The sequence below is a fragment of the Euphorbia lathyris genome, chromosome 7, assembly GCF_963576675.1.
Source record: "Euphorbia lathyris chromosome 7, ddEupLath1.1, whole genome shotgun sequence".
Taxonomy (NCBI): domain Eukaryota; kingdom Viridiplantae; phylum Streptophyta; class Magnoliopsida; order Malpighiales; family Euphorbiaceae; genus Euphorbia; species Euphorbia lathyris.
The window spans coordinates 83,144,906-83,154,292 of NC_088916.1; the positions used below are offsets into that span (position 1 = coordinate 83,144,906).

Sequence of the window (9,387 nt, forward strand, 5' to 3'; positions counted from 1 at the left end):
TGGTGGCAATTATGGTAATCGGGGTAATAATGCTAATTCCTCGGTGAAAAGCAAGGAGGAGAAATTTTGTTCTTATAGCAGGAAAGGAGGACATGAGAGGAGTGAGTGTTTCTGTATTAAAGGATATCCTGATTGGTTTAAAGGAAAGAGAGTTACAGGTCCAGCTCCAGTTAACCATCAGGCACATATGTCTCATGAGCAACAAGAGTTTTCTCCAGTAGATGATTTTGAAGAAGGTGAAGGAAATTCTGCTAAGAAAGAATCTGTACAAGAACTAGTGCAGAGAGAAGTACAGAGGATACTCAAAGGGAAAACAACACAAGACTATCTTCCACAAGAGTTTTCAGCATTTGTAGGGGTATGTGCAGGTAACACAGTTCTTGCTCAAGTTCTCTTAGCATTGATGAATGGATAATTGATTCAGGAGCAACAACTCATATGACATATAATGCTGGTTTATTGAGGAATATGGTCAAATTAGATGTCCCTAAGAGAGTATTTTTACCAACTGGTGAGGCTCAAATAGTCAGTCATCAAGGAGAAGTATTATTTGCTGGGAATTTCAAATTATTGAATGTGGTTTATGTTCCCAAATCCAAATACAATTTGATGTCAGTTAGTAAACTGCTACAAGATCAAGGTGTCTCAGTATGTTTTTGGACCACATATTGTATCTTGCAGGACCGGAATTTTAATCAACGATTAACAGTTGGAAGATTGAAGAGAGGGCTGTATTATCTTGCTAAAGATTCCTTTGATAGGAATGCAATTCAAAAAGTTGTAAGCCAAACTGATTTGTGTCCTTATCTGTTATAGACAATAATGTTGATGTCGAAATATGGCATAAACGTTTGGGGCATATCTCACATGAGAAATTATCACATGTTTTTAATTTGCCTAAGAGTTCTATTACTAGTTTTGCTTATTGTGATATCTGCTTAAGAGCTAAACAAATTAGAAATTCTTTTGGATTAAGTTTCATTAAGACCTTGCAAGTGTTTGATCTGATTCATATTGATTGTTGGGGGCCTTATAAACAAACATCTATTAGTCGTGATAGATATATGTTGACTATAGTTGATGATTTTTCCCGTGTGATATGGACTATTTTATTTAAACACAAAGACCAAGTGTCAAGCTTACTAGATGGTTTTATCACAATGGTAAATACTCAGTTTCATACTAAAGTCAAGACAGTTAGAAGTGATAATGGGACTGAATTTTATTGGGCATTCAACACAGTTAGTGTTTGCAAAACATGGCATCACGCATCAGAAAACTTATGTGTACACACCTCAGCAGAATGGGGTGGTAGAAAGGCGGCATAGAAGTCTAACTACTGTGGCGAGCGCATTACTCAAGCAAGGAGGATTGTCTGTTAAATTTTTAGGGTGAAGCTATGTTATATGCCATTACACTTCTCAATATCTATCCGACTAAGGTATTGCAGTGGAAATCTCCACATTTTTTGTTATATGGAAAAGAACCAAGTTTGACAAACTTGAAGATTTTTGGTTGCCAAGGATATATGTTGAACAACAATCCTCAGAGAGGGAAATTTGATGACCGGTCAGCACAGTGTATCTATGTTGGGCTCTCAACTAGACAAAAAGGATGGAAGATGTATAACATGGAAACTCACCGTTTGTGTGTGTCCAGGGATGTTCATTTCAATGAGCATATTTTTCCTTATTTATCTAACACTATTGTTTCAGTACATGACAGGCCCTTAACATCATCAATGTTGTTTTAGTCTTCGCTTGATAATGATCAAGGTCTCACTGATACTGAAGCAAGCACCTCTTCACAGCCTTCACAACCTCCTGATCCTCTTCATAGTGCTCAAAATGATGATTATTCAGCAGAAAATACACCACAAATTCCTTCATCAGCAATTACCATAACTGACTCACCGACAACTAATCACAATATGCCAATTGTTGAAAATGAAATTCTAGCAAGAAGATCTACGAGGGTCACTCATAAACCTTCGTGGTTACAAGATTTTGTTGTCAATCAAGTGATTCATTATGACAATATTATTCAATACAACGATCATTATCAAGCTTATTTGGTCTCTATGAGTAAAGAGCATGAACCAAGAAGTTATAAAGAAGCAAAAGGACAACCTCAATGGGAGAAAGCTATGGCAAAAGAGATTGCAGCCTTGGAGAAAAAAAAAACCCGGACAATCGTGCAATTGCCGCCTGGTAAACGTACAGTTACTTCCAGGTGGATTTTTAAGATTAAATATGCTCTTAATGGATCGGTTGATCGATGCAAAGCAAGATTAGTTGCTCGAGGTTATGATCAGCAAATTGGTGTAGATTATCATGATAGCTATTCTCTTGTCACTAAAATCACAACGGTAAGGGTGTTTCTTGCGGTGGCAACTACGAATGGTTGGCCAATACAGCAGATTGACATCAACAACGCGTATTTGCATGGTTCTATTGAAGAAGAACTATATATGCAGCCACTAGAGGGGTATATCAATTCTAATTGTAACCTTGTTTGCAGGCTTGATAAGTCCTGGTATGGCTTGAAGCAAGCCGGGAGACAATGGAACAAAGCTTTTTCACAAAAGCTTTTACAGTTGGGATTTGTAAGAATTTTTTGGCACTTATAGTCTATGTGGATGATGTGTTAATCACTGGCACTTCCATGATACTAATTGAAGAAGTTAAAAAAGCTTTGGATGCAAGTTTTACTATAAAGGATATGAGGAGGATAAATTTTTCCTTGGTGTTGAATTGGCCAGGTCTGATAGAGGGTTGATTATTTCACAGTCTAAATATATAAGGGATTTGATCAAGGACGCTGGTTTCAGTGAAGCTCACAGTGTTGATAATCCTTTCCCTACAGGGTTAAAGTTAGATGAAGAATCTCCTGCCTATGAAAAACTAAAGAGTTATAGAAGATTAGTTGGGAGATTGTTATATTTAGGCTTTACCAAGCCTGATATTGCTTTTGCTACACAACAATTGAGCCAGTTCATGAGTATTCCTACTTGTATCCAAATGGAGGCAGCCAAGCATGTCGTGAAATACTTGAAGGGCACTACTTACGGTGGGTTTGTATTACACAGGCAATTCTGATTTATCTCAAATGAGAGGCTATTTTGATTCAGATTGGGGTAGGTGTTTAGTTACTAGACGATCGATGACAGGCTATTGTGTGTTTGTTGGAGATTGCCTTGTGTCTTGGAAATCAAAGAAACAAGGCCAGTTAGCAAAAGTTCTGCAGAAGCATAATATAGAGCTATGTTAATTACATCTTATGAATTGAAATGGTTGACATATTTGTTGGCTGAATTTCATATTGCACCCCAATTATCAATCACATTGTTTTGTGACAGTCAAGCTGCAATATATATAGCAACCAATCCTGTTTTCCACGAGAAGATGAAGCACGTGGAAATCGACTGTCATTTTGTTCGACAATATATGGAGGCAGGATTTCTATATACTCCGTATATTATTTCGGCTAATCAGCTTGCTGATTTGTTCACAAAGCCTCTTACAGGAGCTCAGATGGCTTCAGCCTTGAATCAAATGCACTTGTATCAAAGTGTTGATGTTTCATCTTCTTTTACTGCAAATAGAAATAAACCCAGTAACAACACAGTTGTGAAAGACAAGATGAAAAGTATTTCATCTTGAGGAGGGGTGTTAAAGAGAATAATAATAATTGAGGGAGTTATATTGTAATTAGCCTTAGGGCTTTTCCTAATTGTATAAATAGCTGATATTTTATCAGCAGCACCAATTAATTGAAATTCCTTTCTTCTTCTTTTATCCGTTTCACTTATAAAAACGTAAAATTCCACAATATTATTCATTGTTTCAATTTAGGAAGTTGCTTTTTTCGGTGGTTATGTTTTGCTTATATGTAAGAATAATTTTTTTTAAGATAAAAATGTATTTGGTTGCAATTAAAACTTAATTGTGTATTTTTAATACTTTGTTTTCTAAATAAAACATACCACATACCTTTATTTGTAAACTACATGCCTTTATTTGCAAATTGGACAAACCACAAGCATTTTTTTCATACTTTCCCCTTTATACTAAGCAGTATAATCTATGTATTTATATTTATATTTGCCTTGCCTTCGTCGTCAAATGGTCTATATCTTTTTTTAAAAATTTATATTTATTGAAGGCCTAATACACAAATAACCACCTAAACTTGTCCAAATGTTGCAACTGTCCCCCTCAACTTTCAATTGTAACAACTTACCCCTTAAACTTGTTCAATTGTAAAACATAACCCCAAATTGGGAAATTTTTTTAGCCCGTACTTGAAGCAACAGTAAAAGCATTTCCTCGGATTCGTATCACGCCAAAGATCTGATTATCACACTCTACGAGCATTGCAGATTTTGCATTTCACGCGTTTCTTCAACTGCAGTCCATGTCAACAAGTTGGAGTTATATTTTACAATTGGACAAGTTTAAGGGGTAAATTGTTATAATTAGACAAGTTCGAGGGGTAAGTTGTTACAATTGAAAGTTGGAAGGGGCAGTTGCAACATTTGAACAAGTTCAGGGGGTTATTTGTGTATTAAGCCTTTATTAAACGGTTCGGTTAATCGTTAACTCGGTTTTTGAACACTCTAACTTGAAACCGGTACCTATATATTTTTTTCACCATTAAGAAAACCACTGGTTCGGTTAACCACTTTTTCCGGTTCGGATTATCGTTTTTCGGTTCGGTTACCGGTTTGACCGGTTTTTTTGCCCACCACTAAGTTCTATATAGATAATTAGCAAGTTCTATTCATTTAAATTTTGAGTAGGAAATGATGTTACAGATTGCTTATAAATATGTCCAATCATTAGAAAAGAAATTTACCTTCCTCCATGTTATCTTTATAACTCAAATAAATATCAATTGTGATCCTTTTTGTCTTTTTCTTTTTCTTACCACTTTGAAGTTGCTAACTACACATAGGCGGATAAAATCCATACACAAGTCATAGTCTTACAATCATATAGCAGTTGTTGTCACCCTCAAAATATTAATTTTCATGGCATATAAATTACAAAACATGCTTAAATTATTTAGGGGCACCACAGAAAAATTATAAAAAGTGTCATATATGAATCAAGTATATGATGAGAAGTCAACAAAAAAAAGGCTTAATACTTCTCCAGCCACCTAAACTTGTCCAAATTAGTCATTTTACCCCTCCAACTCATCGAATGTCCTATTTACCCCCTTAACTCTATAAAAATGGTATTTCTCACCCCTTTAACTTGTCCAAATTTATCATTTTACCCCTTCTCAACTCATTGGATATCCTATTGACCCCATTAACTCCATAAAAGTGACATTTCTCACCACTTATGATCCTATTTACCCTCTTAACTCCATAAAAATGGTATTTCTTATCCCTTTATAGTAGTCAAAAAAGTTGGAAAGAGAAAGAACGAATAAAAAATACAAATAACAAGAACATTAATATAAACAAGTTAAATACATGATTGACTCAACTTTATTCTTTTTGTGTTATTTCTTACATGCTAGTTGAGCGAGAAACAACCTTATGCTACTTGACCGAGCAACATTTTGGACTAACTAAAATTATCAATCAACTTTTTGGTTCTAGATCGATAAATTAAATTTTCGAACAACTTTTTAGATATTTTGTTTTGTAAATAGGAAATTTTCTATCTCTAGATGAAACTAACTTTACAAAGACTTTTTTTTTATATATATTGTAATTATTGAATTATTGATCTTTCAATCTTTATTACATGGTAGTTTTTTTATGATTAATTTATGTTGAGATGTTTTAATTGTGAAAAATGATGATTTAACTAAGGCATTGTTTATTACTATATATTTTTTGGTGATAAAGACATTTTTATATAATAAGGGAAATTTTAGTTATTATAAAAAAATTAATGAGAGAAATATTTATTATTGTAATTCTTATTTAATAAGTGGTTTTTTTATTATTGTAAATAATTTCTAATAAGGGTTTTAATCATTATAAGTACTCTTTATAAAGAGGTTATTTATAAAGTGGTGAAGCTTTTAGCCTAGTGGTTGAGAACTTACCTATGCCTTGGGAGGTCATGGGTTCGAATCATATCCGGGTCTGATGGGAATTTTTCTTTCTTCTTTAATGTAAGCGCATTGCGCAAATTTAAAAAAAAATATAAAGAGGTTATTTATCATTATAAATATGTTTTAGTAAGGGTTATTATTATTATACATGCTTTTTAAAAAGTGTTTTTTTTATTATTATAAATATTTTTAATAAGGGATTTGATTATTATTCATAATATATTTTAATAAGGGTTTTTAATCATTATTATTTGTTAATAATAAGAGGCATTTTAATCATGTAAATAGGTTTTTAATAAGTGTTTTTTGTGTTATTGTAATTAGTTTTAATAAGGGGATATTTAATTATTATAAAAAGTTATTAATAATGGTATATTTTCTATTATTGTAAGTTTAATAATAAGGGGACGTATTTCCGTTATTAAAAACATTTAGCAAGGCAACGTTTAACAAGAGGCCATAAGGGGCTTTTCCACTTATTAAAAGCTTTTACTAACGATATTTGGACTTTTAATAACGGATTTTCCCATTACTAAAAGCTTTTTTTTTGTAGTGGATAATGTACCAAAATAGGCCTATGATTTTTGGGGAAGTATCAATTTAGGTTCCACTTACAAAATAGCATAAATATAGGTTTAACGTTTAAATTTTTTTATCAATTTAGCCTTCGATAACGGATTGTAAGGGATGAAAAATACCACTTTTATGGAGTTAAGGGGGTAAATAAAACATTTTATGAGTTGGGGAGATAAATGAACTAGTTGAGGGGTGAGAAATACGACTTTTATGTAGTTAAGGGGGTAAATAGGACATTCGATAAGTTGAGGGGTAAAATAACCAATTTGGACAAGTTAAGGGGGCTGGAGAAACATTAGGCAAAAAAAAACTATCAATTCTCCCAACCAGAGTAACATACAAATTCAACCAATTCAGAAAAGAACATGTGTTATTAAATAATTATGTCACATTAACCAAAAAATAATAATTATGTTTACCTAACACATGAAATTGGAAGACTTACAGTTACTAATCCAAAAGATAATTAGATCAACAAATGAGCAAAATAAGAAGAGAACTTCGCACAATAATGTCAATCCATAATGAGAACCATGGCTCTAGAAATTTGCGTGCATCCTGCAGATAACGACATTGTAAGTGGACAATGGTGCTACAGAATAAGGAATTTTATTAGATGATGGGAAGAACCGTGCTAGAGAATTAAGGAAAATTAAATTGAAAGTAAATTGGCAAAGCCACCACTGATGAACGCATTCATTACAGTTTTAGAGGCAAAAAAATATTACCCATGGGTGAAGAAGAGGCAAGGACTGTGGTGCCGCCTCCACTGTGAGAAGATCAGTTTTCAGATTTCTTTGTTTTGAATTCAAATTCCTTTAAGAAATTTTCTTCCAATTCCTAATAAAAAAGATTCAATTTTTGAATAAAAAAACATAGATAAATTTACAACCCAGAAAGTGAAAAAACTGAAGCTTACCAACATAGGATTATCCGCCAATAAAACGTGTAATCTGAATAGATAAAGAATGGGTAGATTGAGAATGTGGGTAATTATTTCGGAACCCTTTATCACCATGTTATGCAAAGTTAAGGAGAAAAGTTGTGAAGAAGAAGAAGAGTTACAGTATTTTAAGAAAATGCCACGTCGGCCATAGATATCTTCAAGAGATGACACATCAGTACTATTAACTACAAATTTAGCATATAGTATAGATTCCTTTTATATTTAAGCAAATAATATGTGGCAAGTTTGACTAGTCTTTTAGCTTTTTTTTAGCTTATATGGTCAATTGGTTATTAAGCTTTAAAATAGGTCAATAAAATTAGGCATAGTAGATTGACTCTCTCAACTTTGCAAGTGTCTAACCAGTTTTCTAAACTTGTTTATTTCGTATCACCAGCTCCCTAAACTTGTCCATAAAAATTTATTAGCTTCCCTGAACTTTGCAAATGCCTCACCAGTTCCCTAAATTTGCTTATTCTGTAACAACTAAATACGAAAACTTATTAAACCTAAATTCTAAAAATACATCTTCATCTATTTGTGAGGTAATTTTTTCTTCCCCTGCCTTTCAACCTATTATAAGAGTTAGTGTTGTAAGATTGAGATCGAAATAAGATAGTATATCCAATTCGTACATAAGATAGTATTTTTTTTTCCACATCCCAACATATGTTTGTGATTTGTTACGGATAAAATAATGCACGTGTGAAGTGTAGATGACAAGATTCATGACCGAGAAGATAATTTGATGAATTATTTCTCAAATTAACCCAATTTATCAATGTTAGGGGTAAAATGCTCTTGGCTTCCAAAGTTACGGCCAATATTGCACCATTTTAGACGTTAGGGGTAAAATTACTCCTGTCCCAAACGTTATGGGTATTTTTGCACTTTAATAAGAGTTAGTATTATGGTTTTTCTATAAATTTTATGGACAAGTTTAGGTAGCTCGTGATACAAAATAAGCAAGTTTAGGGAGCTGATGAGACACTTGTAAAGTTTAAGGAGCCAATCTACTATTATGGATAAGTTCAGAGAGCTGGCGATATATTAAGCCATAAAATTATTTCAGTTTTGCTTTTGACCATAATAAAATCATTCATGGTGCCGAAATGATGGTATGAACTATTTGCAAGGGAACTCAATGTCACGTGTTAGTCGCACATGAAAAAAAATCATGTGGGAGATACATTGATTATGATTATAAATTTTAAAAAAATAAAATTAATTGGAGTTCGACCCATCTATCCTTCCTTGTACATCCCCTCTAACAAACAACGTATATAAAGAGCCAATTTTTATCCCTATCTCACCTCGTATATCACCTCTGTTAAACATAGTGGTAGTGTATTTAGGAAACCACAAGTACCTAATAGTACAATACTATGACAAAACTCAATAACTATTTAAATTATTCTGTGATCTTCATCTCGAGATTAGCGAACGGAGCGACTCATGCTATGGCTAGGCATGCTCGGTCCAATGCTAGTTTCTTTAGTGATTTTTCTATCCATGATTTGTTGGTTTCTATAGTTTGTAATAAATCTTTTTTAATTTCTTAATAACATTTTGTTTGGTTTCAAAAAAGAAACTATTTAAATTATTTAGGGTAAATTCCAAAAACAACCCCTGTGATTTGATGTTGTTCCAAAAAAACCCTTGTGGTTTGTTATTACAAAAAAAGGACTGTGGTTTGCGCCGTTAACCAAAAAACGGAAAATGACTTAACGGTGTTAAAATGCTGACGTGGCACAGGGGTAAGGTTGGAAATTCGATTTTTTTTTATT

General features: G+C 33.1%; 1 protein-coding gene and 1 long non-coding RNA gene across 2 annotated transcripts in view; one reads left to right on the forward strand and one right to left on the reverse strand.

Moving 5' to 3' along the window:
* The window catches only part of LOC136200497 (protein DEFECTIVE IN MERISTEM SILENCING 3-like), a 69,738-nt gene that overhangs the window by 53,089 nt on the left and 7,262 nt on the right, over nt 1-9,387 (forward strand). The window lies entirely within an intron of this gene.
* LOC136235517 (uncharacterized) lies at nt 7,051-7,648 on the reverse strand. Its single transcript, XR_010691817.1, has 3 exons — nt 7,574-7,648; nt 7,383-7,494; nt 7,051-7,212 (listed from the first exon to the last, which is right to left on the reverse strand). It is a non-coding gene; the product is annotated as an uncharacterized lncRNA (long non-coding RNA).